Below are 18,798 nucleotides of genomic sequence, written 5' to 3'. Positions count from 1 at the left end.
TGTATTCATCTAGGGTTGACCAAAATGTGTGGACTTGATTTCCAGTAACAAAATTATGAATGAATTTATTTTAAAAACAGAATACAATTGATTAACTCACAACAGGGAATTACCTTTTCTTAGTAACTGAAGACACATGCCAATTACCAAGGTTTTGACATGACATCAAGGCACTGTAGAAATGGAATGATTAATCAGAAATTTCCTGGTGAAAGTAGAATTAAATGAATGGATTTTAGTTAGTCTCATGAATATTTCATCAAGGCCACAGCAAAGCTTTATAATTATTTCTGTTCTGATATATAAAGTTCACCATGAATGAAAAAAAAAAAGCTGAACTAATTTGTATGAGGTGCCTTTTGTACACCACACTAGGAGCTCAAGAATTTTAATGGAACCTGGTAGACATAACCTTCAGAGATTTTCCTTAAGGAAGAAACATTTTGGCAGCTGTGTAGAATATGGCTGGGAATGGAAAACCACAGGAAGATAATTTCAAGGAAGATGAAGTTAAGTATGCTACAGAAGGAAATCAAGGAGACTAAGACTGAGAAATGGCTGTTTTTATTCTTGATGATTCAACTTGAAGTGAAGTGTGAAGAACTTGAGCATCTCTAATGGGGACTTACATTTGTACCACTTTTAATTGTTGTTTTAAAGTTATGCTTTCCAGAATACTTGTGCCAATTCCATTAATTATTTTATTACATAAAGGATGCTTTTGAAATTTCTATTGCAGAGAAAAGGATTGATTACAAGAAAATGTTATGTATGTAGATCTTATACTGTGTTTGCAAAGATGTGGTATGCATGTCCAAGAGGCATGGAGGGGGCTGCTTCATTTCCCCTCTCCATCACACCTGAGGACATTTTTTTTTGCATGCCCTGTCCCTCTGTCCAGCAGACCAATGTGAACACTTCCTCTCTCTACTCTCTAGAATAATGTGGGGGACTCACATGCTTCAAAGGTATAGTTTGGGCACACCATCTCTTAAAGTTTGATCAACACTGGCTCATAACAATGATTTCAAATGCTTAAGTATGGAAGCTGTTTAAGCCCCACTTTCCCAATGATATTTAAATCAGAGATTCTTAATATTTTGTATATGTGCTATAAATTCTGATGGGAATCAAGTGATTGACACCTTTCAGAAAAAATTATTAAAAAATAAAATTACATAGGATTATCAGGAAACCAATAATTCTGAAATAGTTATCACAATACACTTTAATTTTTTCATACCTCTGGTTAATAACCTCTATAAATGAATCATTATAAAAGATAAATAATCTTTCAGGTTTACTTTAACCCTAAACTTCTAGGATTTAATCCTTTAGTTAAATTACTAAACATTTTATATAGTTATTCCTATTTACATTACCATTGCACTTCACTCAGAGTTTCTTTATGGACCCCATATTTTTAATTCACTAAACTTCTGAAGAGGACATAATCTGACTATTCATATTTCTGTGTGAAATTTCATAGCCAAAGGTAGGAAAAATAAGGCAGGAAAAGGCAGGAAAACAAGAATGCTTTCTAAGATGATGGACAAATTATACTAATGTAATAAAATCCCTAAATCATTATTCAAAGATTATAAATATACAAAATAGAAATAAATATCTCCAAATCTTTGGGTAGAAGAAAAGAGAAAGTCGGAGACCTCTTATGCCATAGTTTCACCAACACGCATATAGGATTACCTCAACCAACCACCTTTCCAAGGGAGTATGGGGCAATTGGACAAAGTACTTATGACTGTGTTCTTCAGTTCCTCAGCCCAATTTTATTTCTCTTTTGGGTTAATTAGAATTTACTTTTAGAATTGACGGGAAATACAGAGATTATCTGGGCCAACTCTCTCAACATACAGAGAAATAATAGTATACTTGTCTGGGAAACAAGTAAACAGAAGTAAAGAGGCTCAAAGTCACAGCTAGGAAGTGATTTAGTTATAAATGGAATCATAGATCTGTCACCAGGTAGAATCTCAAAGTACAACTAATCCACTCCCCTCAATTAACAGATGAGGAAACAGAATCCTACCAATATGAAGCAATTTTCCCCAAGGTCATACATTTAGTAAGAATCAAAGGTTGAATTTAAATTCAGATTCCCTGAATCAAGAACCACTGAATGCTTTATTCACTATGTCACACTGTCTTATAAGCCAAGCCAAAGTTCTTTCCATTAGAGTATATTTTATCTCAAGTGGACTTCAGAAATTTCATAATCTTCATCTTTTTAGTTCTTCATACCTGTTTTCTGATGTCTTCAATACTTTTAAGAAGCAACACATTTTTCAATAACTAAAGGAAGTTGACTAAGAATGAAAACTTTTGATTAAAGTAATACGTTAAGGTTGTTTCCCTGAGAAGCCCATTTGAAAGATTAAATTACTACTTATTATGATTCAAATGATCCCTGTCTGATTTCAAATGAGTATTAAGAAATCTGGGATCCTGAAGTGGGCAAAGAGTTGATTTTGGAGGTTGAATGATGCAGAAAGAGTTCAATAAGACCAGAGCATGTAGAAGCTAAGCATTCTATGGTATTTTTATTATGTAACTGCAAACCCAGGCATTTCTTTTCATGTATATGAAGGGTGCATTTTTTTGCTTTAATAAGATATGTTTAATTTCTGAAGTGACTGATTATATCCAGGGAGAAATTGAATTTCCTAATGTTTCTTCCTACAGAATTTAATTCATTGGGTGCATTAGGATGCTTAAAGGTTTTGAAATAAAAAGAAGTGAATGGATTTTAGTACAAGTCTCTGGCTTTTTAAAGCATTTTTAATGATTTTTAAAATTTTTTGCAGACTTTTCTGTCTTTTCCTCTCTTCCTCTTTTCTTTTTGCTGTAATTATATAATTATATATTATAATTAATAATATTTTAAAGTAAAAGAAGGACGAAAAATCACTAAAATTACTACTATATTGAAAAATATTCTGTCACTTCATAAAATGTTCTATATTCATGAAATCTTTACTTCTACAAGGGATTAAGACCATAGAGGTAGTAGAGAGCTCTTCTTATATACCTTAATTAGGATCAAAAGCTTGTTCTTACAATTCTTCAACATTCATTTTCAGTTATTCACTAGAAACATATTGATGTCTGTCTTTCCTATACTATTTCTGTTCTTTTAAGAGATTTTATATTGATAGAATAGTAGAAAGAGTGTCGACTCTAAAGTCAGAGTAATTCACATTCTACCTCTGATGCTTAGTACCTGTGTGAGTTTGGACAAATCACTGACCTTCCCTGAATCTCAATTTCTTTATGCATAAAGTGATGGTGGTAGACTAGATGTATTTTCCCTTCTAGATATATATGTATGATCTTTTGGCAAATTGTCCATAGTCAGTCTACCCAATGTGACACTGTATCAGTAGAAATATAAGATAGTAGTGTGTTTCATTTTTGCCAATATGATACTGCTAAAGCAATGGGTTCATGGATAACATGGATTCACCATTTTATTCTCTTCCGTCACTCAACAAACTTCTGTGGTTTTCCTCAGGGGGGGATTAATTCTTCAGTTTATGATTAAATGCTTGTCATCCCTCCTAACTCATCACTTCCTCTAACACTTCTCATTGCCAATCTCTTGTCAAATACTATCAATTTTTATCCTCAAAAATCCTTTCTTATGCTACCCATTCTCTCTTCTGACAGTCATCGAATTGATGTAAGCCTTCATCTCCAGGCCTAGATTTTAAATACTTTGCAGGTTAGCCCCTTAACCTCAAATGTCCCTTTACTCTAGTCCATTCTCCACTCATCTGTCAGTGGGTTATTCTTTAGTTTAAAATTTAGTCACATCACTTTACTTTTCAGTAAATTCCAGTGTCTCTCTATCATCACTAAGATCAAACATGAAATTATCTATTTGGCATTCAAGGATACCTCCCCCATGCTTTCTAACCTTTTTCTAGCCTATATACCTTACATTTGCTCTATGATCCAGTGTCACTGACCCCCTTGCCATTTCTTAATGAGGCATTCTCTCTCCTTACTGTGCATTTTTACTTGCTGTCCTTCATGCCTCAAATTTTCTCCTTCATCTTGGCCCACTTTTGGTTTCCTTGACATCTTTCAAGCCTTAGCTAAAGCCCCATCTTCTAGAACAGGGGTCCCCAAATATGCCTGGGCCACATGCAGCCCCCTGAGGCCATGTATCCGGCCCCCAATGCACTTCTGGAAGGGGCACCTCTCTCATTGGTGGCCAGTGAGAGGAGCACTGCATGTGGCAGCTAAACAAAGTGCAGCATCGCTCACATACAGAACTACTTCCGGTGACATAATCCTTTGCGTGGTACCTTAGAAGGAGGCGCTGTGCAAAGGATTATGTGGCTGCACAATGGAAGATATCAGCATGGTGAGCAGCAATATGGGGGAGGGCTAAGATTAGGGTTAGGGTTAAGTTTTTATAGTCCAGCCCTCCAACGGTCTGAGGGACAGTGAACTGGCCCCCTGTGTAAAAATTTTGGGGACCCCTGTTCTAGAAGAAGCCATATGCAGACCCCCTTAATTCTAATGCCTTCTGTTGAGTATTCACAATTTAATCTTTATATAGCTTGTTTGTACAAAGTTGTTTGCCTATTGTTTTCCTCATATGATGATGAGATCCTTGAGATCAGGCTCTATTTGACCAGGTTGAAACTAACTTTTTAAAAAATTGTCTTCTAGGTTAGCAATTTCATACTCTCAAAGCTGATAGCACAATGCTTTGCACAAAGAAGTTTGTCAGTAAATATTTATCAAATGATTGAGCTGTAACTTTGAAAACTTCTGATGAATAAAAAGATCATGAGTTTTAAACAAAACTGATATTAGAGTGTATAAGGATTCTTCACACGGATTCTTATAAATGTTGTTTTATTTTTTTTTAAATTCTATAGGATGGTACTTGTGAGTAGTCAGGGAGACTGAATGTGGTGATTCACTTAAGCTTAGGACTTCTGAGTTGTAGTAAGGATAATGTCAGTGAGATATCCTGTTGGTCTACAAACAATCCCCTTAGCCCCTGGGAGCAGGGAGGTCAACAGGCTGTATTAAGGAGAGCACAACAGGCCAGACTAGAAATGGAGCAGATCAAAGCTTCTTGCTTTTCATCAGTGAAAGTGAACTAATGAATGTTCTCTGTACTTGCTGCCTGCTTGAAGTAGGTGGATCTAGCATAAAAAAATGCTCCCTGATAAAATAGCCTTACAAACAAATTTAGAAGAAAATTAATGTACTTTTTATGCTCTTTCAGTTTATTTGAAGTTTGATCTATTTTGATACTATTATTTTTAATGTTTAATGGGGCAAACAAGACTTGTCTGTCTTTCTTTTAATAGACTTTAATGGAATAACTTGTTTTCTTTTCTTTTTTCTTCTTAATTTTAGCAAGCATGTTAACATGTTCCCAGGCAATGGATCCATGGAAAAATACATTGAATTAATATTATTAATGTCTCAGTCATTATGGATTATTTCTGCTACTTATAAATAGGGCCAAGTTAGTGTCACTGGTTTGAAAATGGGTAAATTCATTTGGTTTCTAATTTTTTTATTTCAAATTTGGATCCATTTCATGACAATGTATGAGTTGGTTTTTTTTAGTCTAAATTTCAAATTTATTCTTCCATGTTCCTACCTTTCTTTCATGCATCCTTCCTGTATGTATTCATACATCTTCAACATGTTCATCAACTCTGATTAATCATACTAGCATCACTACCCTATCAAGGTTATTGGAATCTAAAATACAGGGCAGTTGAGTAGAGGAGGAAGAGTGAGGAATTAGAAAGGTATTGGGGAGGTTCATAATTATGTTTTAGCATTATTTTCATCAGTCTGATGGAGTAGAAGAACAAATGTTGTACAAAACTTACAAAATGACTGCAACAGAGCAGAGGAACTGTCAGCTGTGAATGTTTCCCTTTGCAGTATATTGACTCTAGAAGTGTCAGGTCTGAGACACAAAGAATACCCAAGCGACTAGTAGTGATAAATCTGTATCACAAGATGAGTATTGTACAACTTCCTTAGACTGAGTGTGTCCATAGGTACAATATTTTAAGTGTTATTTTATAATTTTATTGTAACTTATTCTAGATGTGAAAATGCACTTGAAATACAATTAAAAACAGATAGTATAATGCTATTTTAAAATAAAGCTCGTTGTCCTCCTAGATCTTTTTGCTTTGTCTTTTGGTTTAAACAATGTACTGCATCAAATGGTTCATTATGGTTCTTCAAAGTATTCGTAAGTCCCAATTCTTCTATTAACAAAATGATCTGAGTTATTCTCTCTTCCTTATGGTGTTCTCCATGTCAGAGACCAAAAGAACAAGAAAATATTAACTTAACCTATGGGGAGGTAACATTTTTTTTTTGCATTCCATTTCTAAGACCAGAAATTTAGAACACTTTGTGAGAAATTCATGTTTCACAATTTCTATTGCTGAGATTTGTATTAACAAGATTAACTTGATCAATAAAACATTGAAGTTATCATACCTATTTTATTTTACTTTTTTAAAGCAGGGGATGGAGGAAATATCAAATATCAATCTCAGTGGAAAAGTAAAAGAAATATTTTTCCCTGGGTTTAAGGGAGTGCTTTCATATTATAGAAATGCCTTTCTTTATTGGATTCTTGATTCCCTTTTTTATTATTGCAGAACATTGAACATGCCATGAAGAGAGGGACCTTATTGACATAGCATTCTGTATCATTACTGACATTTGCCGAGCAAAGGATATTTACAAGAAAAATAAATTTAATCTCTAAATCAGAGGTTGCCAAAATTTATCAGGTCATAATGCCCTTAGTGTCTTAAATGTAACAGCTCCCTTTATTAAGTAGTTAGGTACAAATAATCAATATGTATTTGTGACCTAACATTTAAGAGCAGTTAATATAATACATATATGTGTGTATATATATATGTAAACTTAAAGAAAAATGTCTTATTTTATTATTAAATAACAACAAATAAAAAACTAATGGTTTCTCTATGCCTTTTGTACACTGCATAGCTTCTCAAATGCTGTAATCACACTCATTTACTGTTCAACTTTGATTTTTTTGAAAATACTTTCTTTCCATTACCACAACTGACAAAAATCCTGCTTCACCAAAATAAATCACAAATGAAAAAATGAAAAGAAGTTATTGGTACAGCCAAAAGTTTTAACTTTTCTTAAACATTGAAGAAAATCATATAAAGGAATATATCTCAATCTCTTGTTGAAACTATGAACCACCTCAGTCTGCTTGCTGTTAGTATAACAACATTATATGTCAACAATCTCTCTTTTTCATTCAACAGTTTTAAATATTTCATTGTGTCCTTCTGAGATTGCAGTTTTCAAGTTAGGAAATGAAGCCCTAAATCAGAAATGTATGCCATTATTTCCAGTTAGGGTAAATAGATTACAGTAAGTGAATTAATTTTGTAAATAAGTTCTGAATACAATAGTTATTAAACTATCCCTAGAAAAGTATTTCACCTTTTCTTGGCCTCATTTTCCTTAAAAAGAATATAAAAAACATATATTATTTTTACATGATGCTGTGAGGAAAGACCTTCATTCATCTCTGAATGATTTTTAAAATGTCAGGAATCATTTCATTTATGCCCATGACTTTGTAGGCAGTCCTTAGTGTAAAAAACACTATTTAATTAAAGAAGATGCAAAAATAATTTAATACAGTACTTTTTCTACAGTTTCCACCCCCCCCAATAGTATTTCCTTTCAGAATATCCTGTGGACAAAGTGACAATTTTAAAATCAGTTTGTTTTGTAAAATTAACCTTGGAGAATGAATGGCTTAGTAGTTCAATGGATATTAATTTGAAGTGAACAAGAAAATATGACATTTTTAAACTAAAGGTGGTTGAGTGATGTTTAATATTCAAAATATGAAATAAGTGAACCAATAACTTTTATGAGGTACATAGCAGTTATATTATTGGGTCTATAAAGGTAACTAGCTCTTTAAAATAAAATTGGTTTGAGAAAATCCTTACATTTCCAAAAAATGATGTTTTTATGTATAGATAGGTCCAAAATTATATTCTTTGGTAATTTAGTTTTTGCAAAAGTAAAGATAATTAAAATTTGTTTACATTTCCTGAGGCAAAATAAGTAGAATAAAAGTCATGCACATATTTTTAATCAAGTTGCTTGCTTTTAAAATAATGTTTGTAAGATTGCAAGCCAGGTCAGGAAGTTAAATTTTCTACCTATTTTATTTTGTTAATTACCCTGTTAAGACTACTTGACTTTGGGTATCTCCATCAAATTATATTTGTTCACCAATTCAGCCCAGGATTTCAAAGTTCCAGAAATATATATATAGCCTTATACTCAAATGATCGAAATAGAGGGTTTATTGGTAGTCCTGTATAAATAATGATCTCATAATTATATACCATTGCTATTTCATGCCCATTTTGATTCTGATATTGGTTTTGGGTTGGAGTGCTGAAGAGACAATGTAGCAGTTAGGTGATTCCATGGATAGTGTATTGGAATTTGAATTCAGCCTTAAACTTTTTAGCTGTGTGATCTTGGGCAAGTCACTTAATCTCTCTCTACCTTAATTTCCTCAACTGTAAAATGGAGCTGATTATAGTATCTACGTGCAGGATATTTGTAAAATGCTTAGCATAGGTGCCAGACTTTAGGAGGTTCTTAATAATGCTTCTTCCCTCCTCTCCTTCCCTATATGGAATAGAAAGTTGACCTCAGAAACAAGATGATTAGATTCAAGCCCTACCTCTAAATATAAAGAATATAATTTTCCCATCTCCCTTTTGAAAGTTTCTGAATCCCTCAGTGTTCTAGGAAAGTCTGTAAGAGTAAAAGTTGCCCAAAAAGCACTGACCTTCCTCGATAGAATAAGTTTGTTTCTGTATATGAATGAAATTCTGGATCCAGTCTTTCTCTTCTCTTTTGTGGAGGTGAAGTAGCTCAGGATATAAATCTAGGCAAACAGTTCGCCCCAAAACTTTCAGGATGATTCTGAGTGGCCTGGGGTAGTTAGGGTGCTTTGGAATTTATATTGAAGAAGACAAAAGCAAGTTGGAGGCTTTTGCAAATATACAGCAGTGTACAGAATCCATCTTTGAAAACACTAATCATGAGTAAGTCAATGAGGAAAAACATGTGTTGGTAGAATATTCATTTGTGGCAGAAGTTAAGCTAATTAAATTTCTCAAACATTCTGGCTGCTTCTGCCTATTGCCTCCCTCCATGATGCAACATTTTTTTAGGGGAAAGAGTTCAGTCTACACAGAGTAATAAAATCAACATGCCCTGATTGCATGTCATTTTGCCTTGAAAATATTGATCATGAAGTAATTTCCTTTTTTATATAAATCTTGTTTTCATCTAAATTATGTTTAACAAAGGACAGAACACTGAAGTACATCGCTAGAAGACTTTCTTTGATGACCCATTGACTCCAATTGTTAAGCAACCTAACTATACTGTTGTCTAGTCAACATTTTCCTTCCTTCTACACATGAATATACTAAAAGATTTTGTATAGTGTTTTGCTAAAATTCAGGTATTTAATTACATTTCTCTGATCTATCAGTCTAATAAGATTACCAATTTTGATGCATCAAATATTTTAAATATGGAAATAATATTTATACTCTCTAATTCTTTACTGTAATATTTTTAGGGGGAAAAAGCAAGAAATGTTAATGCAGGTTAATCAATATCATCTAGTTTCTACTAAGTGAGAGCCATATATTTCTTTATATTTGGACTATGCCCTCCCCCCAAAATTACTAATTTGAGCTATTCTTAAAAATTGTAAGAAGAGTAAGGACAGTTTGACAAAAGAATGGAAAGTGATGAAAAGCTAGGTATACTGAATTGAAGTAGAGCTTCAAGGAAGATGTGATTTTTGAGTTAAACCTTGACACAAATATATAACATTTTTGGGAGAATAGAAGAGACATTCCTGGTTGAAAGAACTGTATGATTTAGATTAAAGAAGCAGAAATATTCTCAAGGTATATTAGTTAAAGTAATTAAGATGCCTAACTGAAGAGTTGTGTTAGTGAGCTAATTATCTATTAGAAAGAAAAAATAATTAAATATCATTAGTGAAGATAGTTAATGGAGGTATTTTATCTTGAATATACCAGGATGAGAGCATTTTAATAATTTTACCTTTGTGTATACATATACATATATAAATATATACATATGTATACACATGCACACACCCACATATATGCCATATGTTATATTTGCCTGCTTAATTTTCCCTATCCTTTCTTATTTCAGTTTTGAGGAAGAAAACATAATTTTTTCTTTTTTTTTATCCTTTTCCCTCAATGGGCTGCTATAATCAGTAGATCTAGACCTGTCACTGGGAAATCTTAATAAGCCTAGCAATTGAAGTTTGAACTTAAGATTTTCAAAATATATTTTGACATTTTTGATCAATTGTACTACTTATGGGATTTTTACCCCAAAAAATACAATTTAGCATTAAAAGTAGCATTCACATTGCTCATGGGGTGGGATGGGCTTGTGGTAAAGTTACATCTTTTTCACAAGTGAAAAGATGTTGACACCCTAGGAAAGAAGTTGAGATACATACACCAACTTTCATAATACAACTGAATTTAAGACAAATGTTCAATTTGAATCAATCTACCTTTCTTTAGGTTGATTTGAGAAGGCATGGAGACTAAAAGGTTATGAATGGAGATATCCTTTTTGTTTTCTTGGAACTACCTAGAAAATGTGGGGATTTTGTGTAAAAAATGTTGTCAGGAAACTCATCTAGTTGTAAAACACCCACAAAAATCTTTTGTAGTCATTTAAACTATTGTTTCTCCTTTGGGAAACAGAGGAGCATAATTTCACTACATTTACATGTTTAGTTATGCTCTATGCAATTCTGATGAGCAAAGCTAATCAGCATAGGCTATTTCAACATGCAGGTGCTGAAGAGCAAAGTCTGATTAATATTCAAAATTATGGGGAGATGGAATTTATTTGTTTAATATTTCCAAGAAAGATCCAAGTTTTGATTTTGTTTTGGTTGATTTGGTTTAAGGTTTTGAACATATTTGAGTCATAGTGGAAATGTGTATATATATATATATATATATATATATATATATATATATATATATATATTTGAATGACAGAAAGGGAAAAAGGGAGCTCAGCAGAGAAAAGAACAAAAACAAAAACAGGCATTACCATTTTCTACAGCTTTTCAAACAGTCTTATCAGGGTTTTAGAGGTCCACTCTGAAATATTCATATGGTAGTGATAGCCACTGAAGCCTGCTGGGAATGAGATTATCTTCATGGATGCAGTGACTTTGTGGGTTCTGTATTCCAGCACGAGACCACGTGTCCTTTTGGACAATATCACCAAATCATTTCTAGTCACTGAATCATTACTTTTTCCTTTAATATTCCTGTTTTGGGAATAAAAATCTTCAAGAAAAAAATGAAAAAATATGCAGGAAACTACCAAACTGTCTAGTATATTATCAGCCATTTTTGCTCTTTAATATACTGTTTTTACTCTTAAAATTGTTATTTCTTCATTTTTTCTTTTCAGTTGGAACTATCATTGATCCATTTTATTTATAGGAAAAATACACACCTAGTGAAAATGGTTCAAAAAGACCCAGGGCAATCCGTGGTCAAAGGGAATCCTTCCTTTTTCAAAGCCATAATTCATAGATTCCAGATTTAAAGATTATAGGAGGGAAATGAATTCAAAGGACCTTTCATGGGGAAGGTGAAGAATTTTAGGTGTAATATTGGTAAAACAAACATTGTACATTTTCAACCTTAGAGATAATCTACTCTCAAGGTGTTAGATTAATTATAAATATTTATAGTGTTCTATTTTTACATTGATTATTGAATTATAATAGCTGTTTTTTTACAGGAGCCTCATAAATGAAAGAATCAGTAGTGACAAGTATATGAGTCTGTTCAACATTTTCCTTTTTACTTTCATAAATCCTTTCACATATTAATTTTTTACTTAAGACCTGAATTTCATTCTTTCTCTAACAGTCAAAATGACTACATACATTTTTACATATTGATTATGCACTAGTCGTTATGCAATAATTGAAAGTTCTTATTTTAGATTGTTAATTATTTTAATTTTCTCCAATTGGGCAATGAAAAGTCTTATTTACTTTTATGCATCAGTGCAGAATTTAAGGCTTACAAAGAACATTTCTCTAAACAACACTATGAGCGAGTTAGAGCAGGTATGTGTTTTTTTTTTTTAATTTCACTGATGAGGAAACTAGAACAAAATTGAAAGATTAGCCTATAGTTATATGTATTATTAAGTGTTACAGCCAACCCTTGAATTCAAATTTCTTCTAGAATAGTCATTTCATCAAAAGTATCAACTATGCCTTAAAGTACCCTCAGTCTTTACAACCAAAGTGACCCACCCATATCTTTTTATAGTTTGAGAAATCTGGGTTTTCTCAATATTTCTATTAATTCAATAGTTCAATTTATATTTGCTTTTGTTTTCTTTTTTGTTTATTGGAAAGATGTCATGCATCATTTGCTATGTTGTGTATTCAACTTAGGAATGCAGCAATTCTTATTTTAGGTTGACTTGAATATAAATAATTTTAAAGATTCTTTCTGAAAATACCTATTTCATTGATTATGATTAACACTAAAAATTTAGAGGTATTTTTCTTCATTGTGGACCATTTAAAATTTGTCAAATTGAGAGTAGAATGGAATGCATTTTTATAAAAGACAATATTTTTGCTTTCTTCATATGATGTAATTTAATATTTTTTAAAAATAGGACAAGAAAAGTTCAAGTGTGCTGCTCTCCTTTTGTGGCTCTCTTTTCTATTAGTATATATTTTCTATATGTAAATGGTTAGATGTATTCCTGCACCTTATCTCTCAATACAATAACCTATTATCAATTGTTTTGGAAGTAACTATGAACATGAGAACTTCTGAATGTTCCATTACTCTAATGGGTTTTGATCAATGAAAGCCCAAGAGCCTAAACAGTGAATTTTAGTTATGTAACTTTATTTTGAAGCTGTCATTGAAAAACATTTGGAAGAGTCATGAATCTCTCCTACTAATTAATAGGACTGTTGTAAAAATACTGGCACAGAAGCTAACAATATGCCAGATCCTCAGACTGTGATATGTAAATCACAAATTGATAAAAGGTCAGGTGCCAAGTTTTGATTTCTTGATTAAATGACATGAACAATATCATATTCATAGATAATAGAGTTAATGTGTAGTATCCTGGATACTTTAGTATTCCTCTTGAGAGATTTTCCCTAATATAAAATAAACTGAGGATGGAATAATATAATCTGTTACATTATTTAGGAATTGGCTAATGGATTAGCTGTATTAATTTTTCATTTTTACACCTAGAGGATAGTTGTTTCAGGTTTTCTCGGTAGTGACAATGATAATGTAAGATCCTAAAGTACCATCAGAATGATAATAAGACAGATTTTATTGTAAAGTTTTGAAACTTCTATGTATTTTATTGTATTTTAATCTGGCATTAATATAAGTTCTGTTCATTAATTCCCAATATTCTTTACTCTGTGGCTGAATCAAATAATCGAAAGTTAATTCTTTCATTATTTATATCCACTTTGCATATTATATCATAATGTATATATGGAAGTAGGGTGGCTTGTATATGATCATAAACTGTGTTAGTAGCAATGATAAAGGTTTTTTCCCCCACCCCGAATTGGCTTATGATAGCCAAGTTTAGGGAGGTTTGTGGGAAAAGGCCTAAAGTGGCTTCTTTTTGTATATTAGAGTTTATCATAAATAGCTGCTTTTTCATCTTTCAAAATGTTTTATCAAACAAAAATGACATCCAGTAGATTATTGATCTAACATGATTCATACAGTTAATAATTCCTCTCAGTTCTTAAATATATTTTATACTACTTAAGACTTCCATGCCCTTCAGGTTTAAATTGACTCACTACTGATCTAAATTTTAAGGGAAGAATCATCATGTTTCAGAAGACTTTTGGGAAAATATGGATTGCTAAGTGCTCTTTGTAGAGTCAGGGAATATACAAATAGTTAGGGAATAAGAAGTCACACTTCAAAATATTACTTTTATAATCACTTTTAGATTTTAGAAAGAAAAGGAATATGAATATTACATTAAAGATGTTAGTGGTTGGGGATACGAGAAGAATAGTATCTAAACTTATGATTTCATTAGAATTGGGAAATTCTGGGCTTGGAAAATCCCTCTATTTTTCTAGTCTGTGCCTTCTCTGTAACTTACAGTCTTAGTTTCCTAGAGAAATGGAGGGCATTAAAAGGATATCTTATTGGCGGGATGCTTATTCACTTCTAAAACCAATAATTAACCTTGCCATTTGGTATTCCTTTTTTTTACTAATTTTATCAAACATTTGCAAATTTCATTGTAATTTTGCTAGACAAAACTCAGGGACAAGCCTCATTTTTAAATCTTTAAATCTTTGCCCTATCAAGCTGCTTACTCAAGTTTGCAAAGTAGTAGGTATCACAGACAGTATTTGAATTCTATCCTTCTTGACTTTGAAACCCATTTACTATACCAAGTTAACAATATACAGAAAACCTTTATAAATAATGTAAATATTACAACTTTACTCATTTTTTCATCTTTCTGTCTTCATAACTACAGAAGCATAAAGGAGCCATATTGATGTGGACCATTATTTTTGTTTGTTTTTGTTTTTTTTGTTCTTGTTTCATGGATTGGCCTATCCTTACCAAGGCTAATGTCAGGGAAGAGATACTTGGTAGAGTCTAAAGCAAAGAATTCCTTTGAATGGCAAAGTCTTTTAAATATTACTGTTTGTTATGACATTGTGCCAACTGCATCATACCCCTAGAAAATTACAAAATCTCATGAAAGAAATATGTGACCATTGACTCACTTCAGCAGCAAATTGGAAGGATACAGTGAAAATTAGCATGGTCTCTGCATAAGTATGATACGCAAATTCAACAACAGTTCTATATTTTTTAACTGGGGAATATCTAAATAAATTGCAGTATATGGTGGTAATGGAATATTATTATGCTGAAAGTAATGAGGAACAGATGATTTCTGAAAGCTAAAAAGACCTTCTTGGAGTGACACAAAGTGAAATAAGCAGAACCAGGAAACATTGTACACTGTAACGGCAATATTGTGAAATGATCAACTGACTTAGCTACTGTCATCAATACAAAGATCCAGGCAACTCTGATGGACTTGTATGACAAAGAATGCTACACCTCCAGTGTAGGAACTGTTGGAGTCAAAATACACATTAAAGCATACAATTTTTCAATTGGGTATTTGGGTTAATGGTTTGAGGGTTTGGTTTCATAAGATTATTCACAAAAATGAACAATATGGTTAAAAATAAAATAATTTTAACTTAATTATAAAAGAATTAAAACGTGTTTAGCCTAAACATTCACAATAGAAAAATCAAATGGAGGAAAAAATGTATTGCCTTGATTATGTATTTGTGGAGTGAGTAAATTAGGAAGGGAGGAGTAGACAGTGCAAAGGGACAAGCCAGACCCCAAATTAAGCAAGAGGTAGAAAGTGAACCAAACTGCCATTAGAAAATTTAAAATTGCTTTATTGACCACAATCTTCTGTCAGAAACAAGTTCTGTAGTTTAGATATGAATATCCTAGGCATGTTGTTTTATGGCTTTAAGTCATATAACACGATGGCCAAAGAATATTAAAAATAAGCAACACCAGAGAAAATGAAGAGACAAAAGGAAGAGGAGAGCAGGTATCAATATGAGATAAATAAAAGTCCCAGTGTGAAGATGGGAGGTTCATGTGGTGAAAGAGGGATAACAGGTGAGCAGTTTCAATACACTACTGGGATCTTCTTCATATGAGAAGAAAGTAAGGAAGGCATGCTAAAATTGTACCCTGTCCTGTCCTCCTGAACACTACTCCCTGGTAATGACTACAGTAATTTTATAAGTAGCCAGTATAAAGTAGCCAATATCAGGAATTAAGATTGCAAAGATAAACCCAGAAGTCACATACAGATTATTCCAAAGATCAAAGGAGAATAATTTACAAATTATGGCAGGTTTTAACCAAAATTCCCATTCTAATGCTAGGCACTGAATCAGCAGAAGCTTTCTAGATGCTGTAGTCCAAGTTCTTGGACCTGTGATATATAAGTCATAGACAAATTCTAGACTTCCCTCATTCCAGACCAGAAGAATGTCAAAAGACTTTCATAGTATAAATTGCCATAAATGTGCAAGATGACATAGAGCAAAATTAGGAAGTCTGTTCTATAGAACTTTTGGTGAATGATTTCATGTTGGATTCCTTAAAACATCTGCTCCTACTGGACCATCCAGACCCTTAATTATCTTCCCTTCTAATTGAAAGAAGTAACATGTAATAAGTATATGTAAAAAAGATGGAAAGTATTTGGAGTGGGGTGGGGAATAATACATTGGAAAATCATAAAAAAAACTTAAGAGGTATCTTTTAAAATATATAATATGTAACATAATACATATGATTTGTTATGAATATTTAATAAATTCTGACAAATATGCTTATCCGAAAGAAATTCTCACATTAGCTATGTCCTCAAAGGAATTAAGGATTTCATGAGACCAAGATAAGGAGAGATGGCATTCCAGACATGTGGGACAACCTATGCAAACGCATGGAGGAACAAATGGGTTAATCCTGTATGAAGAACAGGAAGTTAACCACTTTTTTCTCAATCATTCCTTAATTATATTTACCATGTTTAAAGTCCATATGATAATTAGTTTTATTGTTTTAGATTGCCTGAAAAATTTGGTCTCAAGAATCAGTTATCAAAATTAACAATTTAAATTTTATTTACTTAATTAATTAATTTCCAATATTTTTCCATGGTTATATAATTAATGTTCTTTCCCTCCCCTTGTCCCACCTCCTCTCATAGCCAACAAGCAATTCCACTGGATTTTACATGTGTCATTGATCAAGACCTATTTCCATATTATTGATATTTGTTATTGAGGAATTGTTTAGAGTATACATCACTAATCATATCTCCATCAAAACATATGATCCATTATATATTTTTCTTCTATGTTTCTGCTCCCACAGTTCTTCCTCTGGATGTGGATAGTGTTCTTTCTCATAAGTCCCTCAGAATTGTCCTGAATCACTGCATTACCACTAATGGAGGAGTCCATTACATTCGATTGTACCACAGTGTATCAGTCCCTGTGTACAATGTTCTTCTGGTTCTGCTCCTTTCATTCTGCATCAATTACTGGAGGTTGTTCCAGTCACATGGAATTCCTCCAGTTCATTGATTCCTTTTAGTATTCCATCATGAACAGATACCACAACTTGTTCAGTAATTCCCAAATCAAAGGTCATCCCCTCATTTTCCAATTCTTTCCTACCACAAAGAGTATGGCTATGAATATTTTTGTACACATATTTTCCCTATTATCTATTTGAGGTACAAACTCAGCAAGGGAATGGCTGGATCAAAGGACAGACAGTCTTTTGTCACCCTTTGGGCATAGTTCCAAATTGCCCTCCAGAATGTTTGGATCAATTCATAATTTCACCAGCAATGCATTAATGTCCCAATTTTGCCACATCCTCTCCAACATTTATTAGAAAGTAAACCACTTTGGTTACAGTATAGACTGAACAGGGAAACAATGTGAAATCATTCTGCAAAGATAAATTGGAGTCTTATTTGAAGGCTTTTAATGCCCGAATAGATGTATTTTATTTAATCCTAGAGGTAATAGGGAGTCATATAAATTTCTCAATCAGAGGAGTAATCTATGTGTAGAAATATGAATTAGGCACAATAGGAATAGGAATAGGAATAGGAATAGAAAATAGAAAAAATAGAATAAATGAAAATTTATTATATAATAGTAGATATAGTATGTATGTGTATATGTACATGTTTGCAAATAGATGTGCATATATTTTATACACATTATAAATAATTAAAATGAAGACTTTTTTAGCATCCATATTTTTTGTGGAATGTTATATGGATGAACATCATCACATACTATCATATATTTGTTTCTTTTTTTTTAATTCTATTTTTGTTGTCATGTAAGACATTTCCATCCTGGTCCATATATTTGTCTCTAAAGAACTGAAAGTGAAACACAACAAAAGTTTGATAAAGAGGTTTATAGTGGGCATGGATATGCCACAAAACCTGTCATGAACAGAGAATTACAAAGAAAAATCAATTTAAAGAATGCCATATAAAAATTATGTTGGAAAGATGAGATAGGAGAGTCACACAATATATTTAATTTGCATTGTGCTTAAATTAAAATGCAATAAAATTAAATATCGTGTTTTTTTTTCCCTCCCAACAAACAATAAAGGTCCCTAAAATGTTAGATGGACCTTCCTTGGTCATTATTATAGAAGAAAATAGACAAGAATTGAACTGGATGGGTGGGAAAAGCTATACACTTGGAATACCCACACTCATCTAAGTGTGGCTATTTAATTTCTTTGTATTTTCAGTCTACTTGGCTTGCCAAAAGTGGATGATTAGTCCAATTTATTCTGCATAAACACAGATTTTATTGAGGAGGATTAGTGGTGTTCTTTAGTTTGAAGCAATTAGTGCAGTGTTATCTATGAATAAGATCATTAGGAAAACATCATTATTAACCAACCTTATTGAGTATGGAAAAATCTCATCAGAAGAAGGTTAATG

At 32.4% G+C, this 18,798-nt stretch overlaps 1 protein-coding gene and 1 non-coding gene across 2 annotated transcripts in view; both read left to right on the top strand.

Moving 5' to 3' along the window:
- Positions 1-18,798, top strand: part of ADCY2 (adenylate cyclase 2) — a 580,155-nt gene that overhangs the window by 51,632 nt on the left and 509,725 nt on the right.
- On the top strand, positions 14,968-15,072 carry LOC130458606 (U6 spliceosomal RNA). The gene has a single exon (XR_008918020.1). It is a non-coding gene; the product is annotated as a U6 spliceosomal RNA (small nuclear RNA).

Source organism: Monodelphis domestica, chromosome 3 (genome assembly GCF_027887165.1).
Source record: "Monodelphis domestica isolate mMonDom1 chromosome 3, mMonDom1.pri, whole genome shotgun sequence".
NCBI lineage: Eukaryota > Metazoa > Chordata > Mammalia > Didelphimorphia > Didelphidae > Monodelphis > Monodelphis domestica.
Note: the sequence above shows the minus strand (reverse complement) of the source record. Positions and strands in the feature narration are given on the sequence as shown.